Raw genomic sequence first — 15,223 nt, forward strand, 5'->3', positions numbered from 1 at the left:
GTGGTCAGGCTCGCAGACTTACTTGATTGTGATGTGGGACAGTCTTATAAGTTGTGCAACAGTGTTTCAACTAAGGCTATTACGATTCACTCACATATTTGGTGAATTGAACCGTAGCCCTTCATGAATTCAATTCGTTATGCGTGGTCACCAGAACTGAATATTAACGAATATTTACAATTTTTATAAGGGAGTGTGTTTTACTTAAACCCTTATGTGCTTTTTCAAAGTGAGATATGCAATTATGGAATATGTACTTGCATTGCAGTAGCACAAGTCATGTTAGTTTGCCAAGGCCACACATGGTACTGTCAGCTATAAACTATTACATACCAAATCTGAGTGTCATGAGATCACTGGTTATTGCTGTGACAAATCAAAACTGTCAACATGGGCATTCCATATTGTACATCAATCAGTTAACTACAATATTGTATTCGTGAATAATTGTTCGTTTTCGTTACCCAATAGTTGTGATACATATCATATTCACCACATAGTGTATTCGTTGCAGCCCTAGTTTCAACTGTTATACATTGTACCTGTAGAGTTAGTGAGGGGTAGTGGGGGTTTATACTTGTACTATATACTACTCACACTTTGCTAAGGATCACAAAAATTCACAACTTTACTTAAAACGTAGATTTATAATTTGAAATTGTATCCATTTAAAACTGGATAAATAATAATATGGTAACCCCCCTTTAGGCAAACAGTCACTTTAATCTAACTTATGCACTTGATACATGAGTAACCATAAAAATTGTTTTGATGGCACCAATCAACCATTTTGCAAATCATGGAACGAGTCATTGACAAGTACACAACACCTGTCAATAGCAGGTATGGGATCCACAAGATGCAGTGACATACTGAAACCTAGGATCCATGCTTACAATAAGCTTAGACATTTAATCCAAATTTGACCCCACATCATAGTTTTCTGTTGAATTCATGATTTGATCCTTAGCAAAGTGTGAATAGTATATATTTAGACAGAGCTCTGGAATGTACTAGAACCTTCCCCTGATGCAGATGTAGCGGCCATAACGTACTGATTCTCGGTTAGGTATTTAGTTTCAACTAGGGGATCCACACATAACACATCGTCATCATACTCTGATCATGTTGACCACTGATCTGACTGCCTGACTGAGTTTTGGTTTTACGACGCTTTTAGCAATATTCCAGCAACATCACGGCGGGGGACACCAGAAATGGGCTTCACACATTGTACCCATGTGGGGATTCGAACCCGGGTCCTCGGCGTGACGAGCCAACGCTTTAACCACTAGGCTACCCCACCGCCCCTGACCACTGATCACTAGGGCTGCAACGAATACACTATGTGGCGAATATAATACTTATCAAGAATATTGGGTAACGAATACGAATAAGTATTCACGAATACAATATTGTAGTTAAGTGATTGATGCACAATATGGAACGCCCATGTTGACAGTTTTGATTTGTCACAGCAATAACCAGTGATCTCATGACACTCAAATTTGGTATGTAATAGTTATAGTCAACAGTACCATGTGTGGCCTTGGCAAACTAACATGACTTGCACTACTGCAATGCTAGTACATATTCAATTCTTGCATATCTCACTTTGGACTGACTGAGTTTGGTTTTACGCCGCTTTTAGCAATATTCCAGCAACATCACGGCGGGGGACACCAGAAATGGGCTTCACACATTGTACCCATGTGGGGATTCGAACCCTGGTCTTTAGTGTGACGAGCCAACGCTCTAACCACTAGGCTACCCCACCGCCCCATATCTCACTTTGGAAAGGACGTAAGGGTTCAAGTAAAACATGCTCCCTTAAAAAAATCGTAAATATTCATTCATATTCGGTTCTGGTGACCACGAATAACGAATTGAATTCATGAAGGGCTACGGTTCGATTCACCGAATATGCGAGTGAATCGTTACAGCCTTACTGATCACAATACCAATCACTGGATTGTCTTGTCCATACTCAGTTACTATGTATTTACACGTAGCTATTGTAAAGCTGGAATATTGGAATATTGGATTACTGCTAGGTGTGCCAGTCGAAAACAATATACAAAGACTGACTGACTGAGTTTGGTTTTACGCCGCTTTTAGCAATATTCCAGCAACATCACGGCGAGGGACACCAGAAATGGGCTTCACACATTGTACCCATGTGGGGATTCGAACCCGGGTCTTCGGCGTGACGAGCCAACGCTTTAACCATTAGGCTACCCCACCGCCCAATATACAAAGAAAGAGTAAGGACCTCAGATTTATAAATCCATTTATTTTCATTTTGGTAAACACTGCTCATCTTCATTTGCTTTGAGTGAGTGAGTGAGTTTAGTTTAACGCTGCACTCAGCAAATAATCGAATCTGGACCAGATAATCCAGTGATCAACAATATGAGCATCGATCTGCGAAATTGGGATACGATGACATGTGTCAACCAAGCCAGCAAGCCTGACCACCCGATCCCGTTAGTCGCCTCTTACGACAAGCATGGGTTACTGAAGATCAATATTCTAACCCGGACCTTCACGGGTCCATTTGCTTTGATAATAGAGGCAATGGCATATGTAACTGCAGTAAAACCAATACATTTTTGTAACTTTACATGTTTCTTGAAACTGTTACGGCACATATATATATTTTCATTCTAAAAAATGATATGACAGTCACAAGGTATTACAAGAAGATACTTCCTTTTAACCTTTTTCATATATTTACTGACCTACCCAAATAATGAAAGCAATACGGACCAATAGCATCATATTGATATTACCACCTGGAGTTAAAACATTTGTAACAAGGAAATATCCAATATTTCAGAAAAATTACATGGTATCTGTTTATAAGTGGCAGAATGCCATATGTCATGACATTTTCAGTTTTGGTCGAATCCATAGGTATGGGAATGGTACCAACTGAACGAAGTACACGATTCAGGAATAAATCCAAGATTCCAAACTAAGTGCCACACAAACGCTTTGGGAAAAGAAATCGTCATTTAGCCAAAATTGGTCTGTGAAATACAAGATACTTTTACGAAGGCATAACATTAATCGTTAAGTCCAGACACAGCTTGGGGCAGTGGGGAAGCCTTGAGGTTAAAGTGTTTGCTCATTAAAATGTACACCCAGATTTGATTCCCAACATGTGTACCCTCTGTGAAGCCCATTTTTGGTGTCCCCCATCATGATATTGCTGGAATATTGCTAAAAGCGGTGTAAAACCATACACATTCCCCTGATGCAACACTAGATTTAAAGGTACACTCATTTTCCAATGCAGCGCTCAGATTGTTGGGTGTTTGAAGGTACATTTGACATGTGCAAAAATAGCAACTCTTCCTTACAGGGATGCAATTAGTAATTAGCAATCATTCCTAAATTAGCACATTGTGACATTAAACAAAACATCAAACACTGACAATGGTGGGAGTGGGGAAGTTAGTTTTATAGTTCAGCAACGTTCCTAAAACAGCATACACTGTACCCATTTTGGGAATAGAACCCAAGTCTTTTGCCATGATGAGTGAACACAAAACCAATAGGCCACCACAACACCATTGACAAGGTTTCCTTTTTAAAAAATCTCTGGAAATTGTTCACTCGACCAAAGATATCGATTCAATCAGAGACAGTTATGAAAATGGCTAGTTTCAAGACACAAGGTATTGTGTCAATGTTTGTAAAGTTTACTTGTCTGGTTGCTATAACCAAGCCTGATTAATTCCCAGCTGCTAGATCGTATGACATCAGACTTTACTACATCCACAACACGGAAATGATACTTTCCTACTGTGTAATCTCTCAAACAGACAGTTAGTGATGTCTTATGACTTTCAGAAAATTGGGAAGATCAAATTTCTGACTGTGCATTTAGATCACAATTTCTCAAAGTCGTTTGGAAAATGACTCTTCTGATGAGATGACATTCAACATATTTAGAGAATCAGGAAGCAATGGAAGTAAATACTGAAGTGAAGAGCTCTTCTTTCAGCATCACAAAGTGGCATTTTCCATTTGTTACAATTTTACCTGATCGTACTCAAGCTCCCTATCAAAATAGCTTTACATTGTCATTTGCAGTGCAACATACCTGCATTCAAAATATAATATCAGTGATGAAGATCAAACCAGAAATGTCTGCTGTTGGTAACCTTGTTATCCCACAACTATGACAACCTAATCTGGATCTGTACCTGATAATGGATAATGGAAGCTAAACTAAAGGTTCTGTAGCTCATCTGGAAGTTACAAAACTTACAAAGAATTGACAAATCTTCAAAGAATTAGGAAATAGTTCCTTTCACAACACTGTCGGTACTTGTCAGTATGTGGTATTTTTGGGTGTGTTTTTTTTGGCAAATACTTATAATATTTAATATACTTCATTCAATTCTTTTCAGGAATAATCCACTGATGTCACAGAGTGAGTGAGTGAGTGAGTGAGTGAGTGAGTGAGTGAGTGAGTGAGTGAGTGAGTGAGTGAGTGAGTGAGTGAGTGAGTGAGTGAGTGAGTGAGTGAGTGAGTGAGTGAGTGAGTGAGGCTATTCGTCACTTTTATTCCAGCAATATCCCGGAGGGGGACACCAGAAATGGACTTCACACATTTTACCCGTGTGTGGAATGGACCTCGTGTGTAACAATCCAATACTTTAACCACTAGGCTACCCCACCGCCCAGAGACACCAGAGCTGGACTTCACACGTGTACCCATAAGACTGACTGACTGAGTTTAGTTTTACGCCGCTTTTAGCAATATTCCAGCAATATCACGGCGGGTACCCATAAGAGAAATAAGACACAGGCTTTCAGGTTCACAAGTAATTGCTTTAAGCCATAGGCTACTTATCTGTAATGTCCAAGGGGCGGTGGGGTAACCTAGTGGTTAAAGCGTTGACTTGTCACGCCGAAGACACGGGTTCGAATCCCCACATGGGTACATTGTGTGAAGCCCATTTCTGGTGTCCCTCGCCGTGATGTTGCTGGAATATTGCTAAAAGCGGCGTAAAACTAAACTCAGTCAGTCAGTCAGTGTAATGTCCAAAGCATCAATATGCAATATGGATCCCATGGCCACTGTAAAAATGATCACGTTCAATGAAACTGAACACCAGTCATGTTGATATATACATGCCTGGATGAAATGCTGCTTATTGCTATCATAATTCATAGAAAATGTAAAATTTTAAAATCTAAAAGGTTTAAAATTACAATGTCTTTTGGTTTCTATGTAGATGTCATACAACACATCAAGAATCAGTCTCAATTGTCAGCATAATGGGTTCCATTTGGCATGGAAAGCAACATTGTTGCTTCACAAGTCATTTTTCCCTTGATCATTGGATGTCAATCTCAAACGGCACATTGTATTATCAATCTCAAATCCCTGGGGATCATACACCTTGTGCAGCCACTAGGCGCACCGACTTAATGTGGCTTTCTCATCCTAACAAGGTACCCATTCACAGCTGGGTGGACTGGGACACATGTACAGTACTTTGTCCAAGTTTTACTGCATGTTGCTTTACCCGCAACTAGGTGCTTGCACGTATTCATGTGGCCACCATCTGGTCATTTACCAACGGATTCATGGGTTCTTTTAATTGCACAGGGTTGTGTACTGTACACTAGGGGTTGTGACAACACNTGTTCCAAAAGGAAAGAGTTTGCACACAAAGTTGACTCCACTATGTTTTTACACACGGAAACAGAGTTAACGATGCACCTCAAGATCGCTGGATCACTAGCCTGGCACCTTAGACAGCTCACCCACCATATAGCGTAACTCCCCACATTGTTGGCCTTCTTGTTCTAAAGTTTATAAATGGAAGCCAACCAAAACAAATGTGATTCATGCAAGTTTAATAAGCATTCTTCAAGTCTAAACTACAGTAAACTATGTTTATAAGGAACATGCTTTTACATGGTCTGTTTAATTTTCTGTTGCTTATTTATCGAACAGCAACAATTTAATCCACGTACTGTGCCGTGAACTCCTTTAACATGGCAGCCTATGGGATCGTGCATTGTGGAACCATACGTCAGTTGATAAATGTGATGTCATTAGTTAAATAGTGGTCAGAAAATTTACTGAAATTATGTGCACAGAGCAGAGATGACTTCAAGTTTGCCTGTCAAATTTTACAAAGATCCACCCTTCACTCACTTCATGAAAATTATTTCTGCTAAACTGAAATAACATGTAGGTCAATGGAAATTACGTCAAGTGTCCGAATACTTTTTGCACGGGTCTAGTATTTACATGGAGGGCACCACTGAAGTGAAAAGCTTAGGAAGTAATGACTTTCAGGCTACATTAGTGTTGATATTTTGCTGAAGAACATTTTCCTGCATTTCACTTCAAGAGTATAGTTGATGCAAGGGCACATGAATAATAACAGCATTTATCATCCAAAACTGTGTTCCTAGGAGATATCGTTTTGAGAGTAGATTTTGTACAATACCCTGACAATGCTATGACGTCATGAGCATGATGATGTCACAATGCTATGACAATGCTGCACTGCAATGATGTACTTTTTTCAATGAAAACTAATGAAGAGTGATTTTTGATGGTAAATAGAATCTCACCCTCGTGTCTTCTGATATCAAATATATCAACCACTCGTTGATAAAAATAGAAATATCCTCGGCAAGCCTTGGATATTTGTAACTTTATCAACTCGTGGTGATATATTTGATATCAAAAGACACTCGGGTGAGATTCTCTATATACAAGAGTTCTCAAGGTATTGCTGGTTCACCACGAACTTGTAGTAACATTTAACACTGCAGTCAACTATAAGAAATCCAGGGTCCCATTTCACAAAGCTATTGTAGCGCTACGACTGTTGTACCTCCTATACTGTAACATAGACATACGGCTGTCATAGCACGAAGATAACTTCCTGAAACAGGTCCAGAACCACCAATGTGACCAAGTGGATAAAATGTATGTTCTGAGAGGTGAAATTCGGTAGTTTGATCCACTGACCAGTCCATACCGAAAGACCTCAAAAGTCGGCACTTTATCCTGGCTGGTGCTCAGCATCAAGGGGAAGAAACATTGACTGGTCAGCTCAATGTCAGCAAAATGTGTTTGAGTGAGTATCCAAGCAAAATTGTCGCATGGCTTCTCTGTAGTCTAGCATTATATAACATTAAGCCAGACTAGTTCAACCTGCCACACACACACACAGGCACATCAGTACGCAAGTACAATATTCTCTGTAGTCTAGCATTATATAACAAGACTAATCCAGACTTGTCCAAACTGCCAAACACACACAGGCACATCAGTACACAAGTGCAATATTCTTGGATCTGACATTAAACCTGATTTCACCATCACCATAAAACCAACATGAAGTCATTCCGACTCCATCCTGAAGTCTCCCCGTTACCTAATACCTTCCAGTCATCACCAGCAAGCACCATTCAAGAAGAACCATTCCCAGCACACTTCAAGCATTCTTTTGAACAAGGCAGAGTATTGTTAATGAGTAATTAATGAGAATTCCTGCCATTTTTCACAATTTTACCAATTCTGATGCAATCAAACCACACGCTACTTGTCTTTTATCATCTATCGACCAACATCTTCTTTTGAACTGAGAAAACAGATCATCTTCAAGAGACAGTTTTGAGAGGGCAGTAAACTCTTCTAATTGACCCATAACCAACTTGGGCTGCATTGCCAAGGTATCTGCTTGCACTCAAGCATGGATGTATGTCAATGGCTGCTTGACCTTCCACAGCGTGTCTGCCAATACTAACCTAATCAAAAACATCTTGATTTAATCATCTTGACAACATGATGATAACGTAAAAACTGAAGGTCAACATTCCTTTCATTTGCTGAATGGAAACCACTCTCTCTTGTTATTGATATCTGTTTGCTTTGTTATGTTGATACCAATATACGTAATAAATGAGAGCATCGCCTTGCCTTCTGGCCACATAACAGTGGGACTGAACCAGAATTGGCTTATATTGTACCCTCGTGTTCATGAAACCCAGAATATGATCAGCAAATGCTTAACCTCTTGCCTACTTAACGTTCCCATTTCAAAAGAAGAATTTACTAGATAGGTAAGTAGTAACCGCTATGAAGAAGATTTATGTGATTTTAAACACATTTATCCTGTCATTCAAATATATGTTGGTAGGCCAGTATATTTGAGAGAAAAGCCCAGCTACTTGTGGGAGAAGTTGCCTGTAGCTGACCTATACCATTTGCATGAAACTTCAGAGTACGAGTATGATGATGCCTGCCCAAAATGATAAACAAAGATGACAATCTGATCTGGAGCTGCAACTCTAATCTGACCCCCTGACAATGATCTGAAGCCCCAACTCTAATCTTAACCTGTATATCTTATACCTGTTAATCTCATTATCTGTATACAGAAATATTTCCCAAACAAAGTCAAAATACAGAATCGTAATTGGTGCCCTAAACTGGGGGATGAGTCAATATTCCGCAACCCAAAAGCAAAACCATATGTAGTTGTTCCTGTTCAACTGCAGGCATATTGATAAAAGCTGCGTAAATCCACACTCACTCACTCTTATAAAACACAATCAAATGCATGTAATACAACAGCATGTTCCGATCAAGAAAACAGCACAATGCAAAATGGACTTGTCATAGGGTACGTTTCTGAATGTTCTGATGTTGTCTAGGGTACATTTCTGTAGTACCCGTGCCGACACTGAACCCTGCCTAATTTTTTTTACACAAACACACACACACACACACACACACACACACACACACACACCCGCCCCATTCCAAACCCAAAACAAACAGATCTTTATCATTTGAACTGTTTTCCCGAGTGAAGTTGTCGAGGATACTACTGTACCACTGCTGATATATATGACAATATCTTCAACCATATTATTTCCATGATACACATTACCAAGTTCATAAATGATGGGGGCAGGGGTGTAGCCTAGTGGTTCAAGCATAAAAAGTTGCTCATCACGCCAAAGGCCGGGTTCGATTCCCCACATGGGTACAATGCATGAAGCCCATTTCTGGTGTTCCCCCACCGTGATATTGCTGGAATATTGCTAAAAGCGGCTTAAAACCCAACTCACTCACTCACTCACTAATAAATAACCGTGATATTGTTGGTGATATTGCTGGAATATTGCTAAAAGCGGCTTAAACCCAACTCACTCACTCACTCACTCATAAATAATGCATATCACGATGTATAAGGCAAATGTTTTTATGCTAGAATTAAAGGGATTTAAAGGGGAGGGTCGCCTTATGCATAGCTCACAATTCTGTTTTAACTGCATCACGTGAAGATCCGGGTTAGAATTGATCATCAGCAACCCATGCTTGTCGAAAGAGGTGACTAACATACAAATTCCTTGTTCATACTATACAATTTCTACTCATATAGCTTAAATGAGCCTTGCCTCAGTCATGATTGGGGGCAGTGGTGTAGCCTAACGGTTTTTAAGCATTTGTTCGTCATGCTGAAGACCCGGTTTGTGTGAATCCCCACATAGGGTACAATGTGTGAAGCCCATTTCTGGTGTCCCCCACAGTGATATTCTGGAATATTGCAAAAAGAATCTAAGTAATTATGAACAGGATCATATCAAATTTTCTGATACAATTTCGTAAACAGTTACACAAATACATTTACATTAAATCATCCTCGTATTGCCATTGTTTCCATAAATATATATATCTAATTAAATTGTTGTAATGAAAAAAACAACCACGAAGTAGACAAAGACCTTTTCACTGAAACATGGATGATGTCTGTGCTGGTGATGTGGTTTGTTCAGGATTGCTTTACAGATATGGTTTATATTTAGCATTTAGTTTAATAATGATAATAATAATAATAGTCCATTTATCATGCACATTTCTCCACGCATAATGCATGCTCGAAGCGCCCAAACAATCTGATTATCATTACCCCGGATAACCCAAGCTGCCTGTGAGGCGCTAGAAGGTTAATAGTTGCATGACTTATCCCACAGGGTACCCATTTTCTGCTGGGTGAACAGAGGCATGTTTGACCAAACTCACTTGCCTAAGGTGAGACCACATGTATCACATGTGCTTCATTGTGAGGGGCAGGACTGAAGTCCTAGAAACTCTCAGGAGTCACGCTGCCAAACACGGTCATCCATCCAAGGACTCTCCAAGCTGGACGTTGCTGAACTCATTTGTGACCTGAGCTCTGTGTGCAGAACCACACACCACCACAGTTTGAAGATACTTATAAAGGGGAAGAAGGGTTGTTTTATAGATGGGGTTCGTTTCATACACAGTGATATACTGTATAAAGAATATGAGGACAATTATAGATTACGGTACACATTATTTTCATCAGCTAACAATATCAGATTTAATGTGATTATTTCCACATATATAACATGAAGAAATTAATTACCATCTTGTCTGCAATGTAATACCTGCAAGGTCCAGTATCTTATATCCAAGTGGGCATTACACCCAAATATACAGTAAATGAATCCTGTCGTTGTGGAAACTTGATTCAAGATAGTCTAGGCAATTTGAATTGGTGTAGGAGTTGACGCAAGCTCCATTTCTGAACTTTCAAAAACAGATCATACTACACAATACAGAAATATGACAATAATTTGGTGACATTTTCACTATCAAGCTGAAAGGGAATGATGAGGACTGAAGTTGAATCTGCTGAAAAGTTTAATGAATGAAAAAAGAATATTGATTTCTCAAGTTTGGGGGTTTACAGGGCCTGTTCCTTAAAACAATCAAAACAGCGTTGAGTGAGTGAGTGAGTGGGTAGGTTGGTGGGTGTAAAAAGAAGGCAGAGTTTAGGTTTACACCTTTATTCCTCATATCGACAACATAGTCATAGTCGAAAAACTCCCTGGTCATGTTGCGAACGTGATAATGTACTGAAGCACATCACGTCCAACTCTCGCTCAGTCTCCACCCATGCACATAGGCTGCTTAGCAGACAACAGTAAGAAAACCATTTGTACAACAGGTGGGTGGGTGGGTGAGTGGGTGAGTGATTATATTTTTATGCTGCTTTTAGCAATATTCCAGCAACATCACAGTGGGGAACAGCTGAAATGGGCTTCACACATTGTATCCACATAGGGAATCAAACCTGTGACAAGCAAACACTTTAACCACTAGGCTAGTTGCCAAAAGCCCACATTAAGATATGGGAGTAATGCCCCTAACTGCTACAGTAAATGCCAAAAGTCCACAATGGTTAAGAAGATGTATTCTTAGTCAAAAGTGAACTAATAGAATGAGTGAGTTAATTATTTCACGCATACACTCAGCAATATTCCAGACTACATGGTTAAGAAGATGTCAGTAAATAATCAAGTTTAGACCAGACAATCCAGTGATCAACAGCAAGAGACAATCCAGTGATCAACAGCAAGAGGATACAACATGTGTCGACCAAGTCAGCGTGCCTGACCACCTGACCCCGTTAGTCGCCTCTTACGACAAGCATGGGTTACTGATGATCAATTCTGGATCTTTATGGGGTATTAGAATGAGATAAGATCATAAGTGTATATAACTAATAAAAGAATGGATACCAGAAACAATAACCCAATCATTCAATTTGGTAAAATGAAGATCAAGTAAATTTGAATAAATCTCAAAAAAACCCAAAACAATCAAACAATCCATCCAGTTAAGGCCATATTAAAGAGCTGAAACAGGGTCGGTGAGTTTACTTAGGTTTCAAGTTGAGAAATAACCAATGAAATAATCATGTTTTTTCTCTGTAAATAAAGCATCTCTGTCATTGGTAGAAGACCAATTTGGGTGAAAGTAAACAGCCATACTGACATAATGGAATGTCTGAAAAACAAATGCAGCAATAAAACTTTACAAAGATATAATTACTTGGCATATGCTGTAAACTTTTTCACAATTACGTAAATTTTGGTTGGTGGAAGGTTTAAAAAAATCAAGAATTATTTTTGTAATTAACATTGAACTTTTGAGATGCTCCTTTTCTTAGCATTTCCATTTTCACATTTTTCAAATTTTCAGCTTTTTTAACAAAATTTCTTACATTTTCATGACATTTGATTACTTCAAAGTAACAAAGAAACAGTAATTGGTGAGAGGAGGTGACATGGGGTTCAAGACTACTGCAAACTCTTCCAAATCTTTTTAACATGACAACAATTACAGAATAGATGGACAATTGTTTCTAATTCTTTTGAACAGAAAGTACACATAGGAGTGTCTTTTAGACCAATTTTATTCAGGAAAATGTTTGTAGTTTTGATATTAGGTCAACATTCAAATATACAAATCAAATGGAACATACCTAATTTTATGACATTTTTAAAAAGGGGTATACAAATGAAGAAAAAAAAGACTTTATCATTTTCAATTGGGTTGCCACAGAGGCCATACTGAAAATGATACTGAAACCTCTTGGTCGACACATGTTGTATCCCAACTGCAGTACATCGATGCTCTTGCTGTTGATCACTGGATTGTCTGGTCCAAACTCGAACAAGATGTACAGCTTCATTTGGTCAAGTTTAAGGAAAACCATGACATAAGGTCACAAGCCCTGTCAGCAGAGCAGACCCAACAACAGTTCACAGCTTTTACCAAACTGCCCATACTCTAACCAGCTCCTTTGTGAAATATAGTACTCTGTCCAAGACTGGTATATTCGACAGTAATACCATATGAATTTCTCTCCCTCATCCCATAAACACTCATCGACCTCCATATCTAGATTGGAGTTACATTACTTGAGTTGTTCAGAGCTAAGTGAATGTTCAAATAAGACTTTGATGTCTAACAACTACAAAACCATCACTATGCAGACTGCAAAATCATAGCCACCATTTGAAGATTAGCCTCAAGGCAGCGGAGGCGCTCGGTACACAGATTGTGTGGGAAATGTCTCAATGTCAGAATGTCTTACAGCTACACAAATACTTTTCGCATCACAACACACAGCATGCCAAATGAATGATATCCATTTCCAGATTAGTACTGACCTGTACTTCTCAGGTGCAATATGCTGTCCCCAAACCCACAGGATTAGATTTAGTCATGTGCATTTTGTAACAGTGCCACCAAGGCAGGGTTTTAATTGTCATACGGATAAACTGTTTCCATGACTAACGCTTATTTTGGCACATACTGATACATTTTCTCATATTTTCCACAAACTTGGGTCTCATATTCAATACACAGGGGTTTTCAGCTGTACACTGGGGAGTATAGGGCCTGTACACTGGGGTGGTGACACCAGTATAGGACCTGTACACCAGGATGGTGACACCAGTATAGGACCTGTACACTGGGGTGGTGACACCAGTATAGGACCTGTACACCAGGATGGTGACACCAGTATAGGACCTGTACACTGGGGTGGTGACACCAGTATAGGACCTGTACACCAGGATGGTGACACCAGTATAGGGCCTGTACACTGGGGTGGTGACACCAGTATAGGGACCTGTACACCAGGGTGGTGACACTAGTATAGGACCTGTACACTTGGGTGGTGACACCAGTATAGGACCTGTACACAAGGGTGGTGACACCAGTATAGGACCTGTACACCAGGGTGGTGACACTAGTATAGGACCTGTACACTGGGGTGGTGACACCAGTATAGGACCTGTACACAAGGGTGGTGACACCAGTATAGGACCTGTACACTGGGGTGGTGACACCAGTATAGGACCTGTACACCAGGGTGGTGACACCAGTATAGGACCTGTACACAAGGGTGGTGACACCAGTATAGGGACCTGTACACCAGGGTGGTGACACCAGTATAGGACCTGTACCGGGGTGGTGACACCAGTATGGGGGTGGTGACACCAGTATAGGACCTGTACACTGGGGTGGGTGACACCAGTATATGGGGACCTGTACACTGGGGTGGTGACACCAGTATAGGACCTGTACACTGGGGTGGTGACACCAGTATAGGACCTGTACACTGGGGTGGTGACACCAGTATAGGACCTGTACACTGGGGTGGTGACACCAGTATAGGACCTGTACACTGGGGTGGTGACACCAGTATAGGACCTGTACACCAGGGTGGTGACACCAGTATAGGACCTGTACACTGGGGTGGTGACACCAGTGACACCAGTATAGGACCTGTACACCAGGGTGGTGACACTAGTATGGGACCTGTACACCTGTACACAGGGTGGTGACACCAGTATAGGACCTGTACACTGGGGTGGTGACACCAGTATAGGACCTGTACACTGGGGTGGTGACACCAGTATAGGACCTGTACACCAGGGTGGTGACACCAGTATAGGACCTGTACACTGGGGTGGTGACACCAGTATAGGACCTGTACACCAGGGTGGTGACACCAGTATAGGACCTGTACACCAGGGTGGTGACACCAGTATAGGACCTGTACACAAGGGTGGTGACACCAGTATAGGACCTGTACACTGGGGTGGTGACACCAGTATAGGACCTGTACACAGGGGGTGGTGACACCAGTATAGGACCTGGTGGTGGTGACACCAGTATAGGACCTGTACACTGGGGTGGTGACACCAGTATAGGACCTGTACACTGGGGTGGTGACACCAGTATAGGACCTGTATACAAGGTGGTGGGTGGTGACACCCTGTACACTGGGGTGGTGACACCAGTATAGGACCTGTACACTGGGGTGGTGACACCAGTATAGGACCTGTACACCAGGGTGGTGACACCAGTATAGGGACCTGTGGTGACACCACTGTACAGGGTGGTGACACCAGTATAGGACCTGTACACTGGGGTGGTGACACCAGTATGGGACCTGTACACTGGTGGTAGGGTGACACCAGTATAGGACCTGTACACCAGGGGGTGGTGACACCAGTACCAGGACCTGTACCTGGGGTGGTGACACCAGTAGGACCTGTACACCAGGGTGGTGACACCAGTATGGGACCTGTACACCAGGGTGGTGACACCAGTATGGGACCTGTACACCAGGGTGGTACACAGTAGGGTGGTGACACCAGTATGGGACCATACACCAGGGTGGTGACTAGTATGGGACCTGTACACCAGTATAGGTGGTGACACTGGTAGTACAGGACCTGTACACACACTGGGGTGGTGACACCAGTATGGGACCTGTACACTGGGGTAGTGACACCAGTATAGGACCTGTACACCAGGGTGGTGACACCAGACACCAGT

The 15,223-nt window shown here is 41.1% G+C and overlaps 1 protein-coding gene and 2 long non-coding RNA genes across 3 annotated transcripts in view; 1 reads left to right on the forward strand and 2 right to left on the reverse strand.

Annotated features, from left to right (window-relative positions):
• Positions 1 to 12,540, reverse strand: LOC124257755. The gene is made up of 3 exons (XR_006893359.1): positions 12,470 to 12,540; positions 10,205 to 10,208; positions 1 to 21 (listed from the first exon to the last, which is right to left on the reverse strand). It is a non-coding gene; the product is annotated as an uncharacterized LOC124257755 (long non-coding RNA).
• The window catches only part of LOC124257762 (leucine-rich repeat and coiled-coil domain-containing protein 1-like), a 358,457-nt gene that overhangs the window by 305,206 nt on the left and 38,028 nt on the right, over positions 1 to 15,223 (reverse strand). The gene's annotated exons all lie outside the window — the stretch shown is intronic.
• The window catches only part of LOC124257754, an 18,621-nt gene continuing 15,859 nt past the window's right edge, over positions 12,462 to 15,223 (forward strand). The window contains exon 1 of the long non-coding RNA XR_006893358.1: positions 12,462 to 12,490. This is a non-coding gene — a long non-coding RNA (uncharacterized LOC124257754). The remainder of the gene's footprint in view (positions 12,491 to 15,223) is intronic.

The sequence above is a fragment of the Haliotis rubra genome, unplaced genomic scaffold (genome assembly GCF_003918875.1).
Source record: "Haliotis rubra isolate DU_JTF1 unplaced genomic scaffold, ASM391887v1 Scf671, whole genome shotgun sequence".
Classification (NCBI taxonomy): Eukaryota; Metazoa; Mollusca; class Gastropoda; order Lepetellida; family Haliotidae; genus Haliotis; species Haliotis rubra.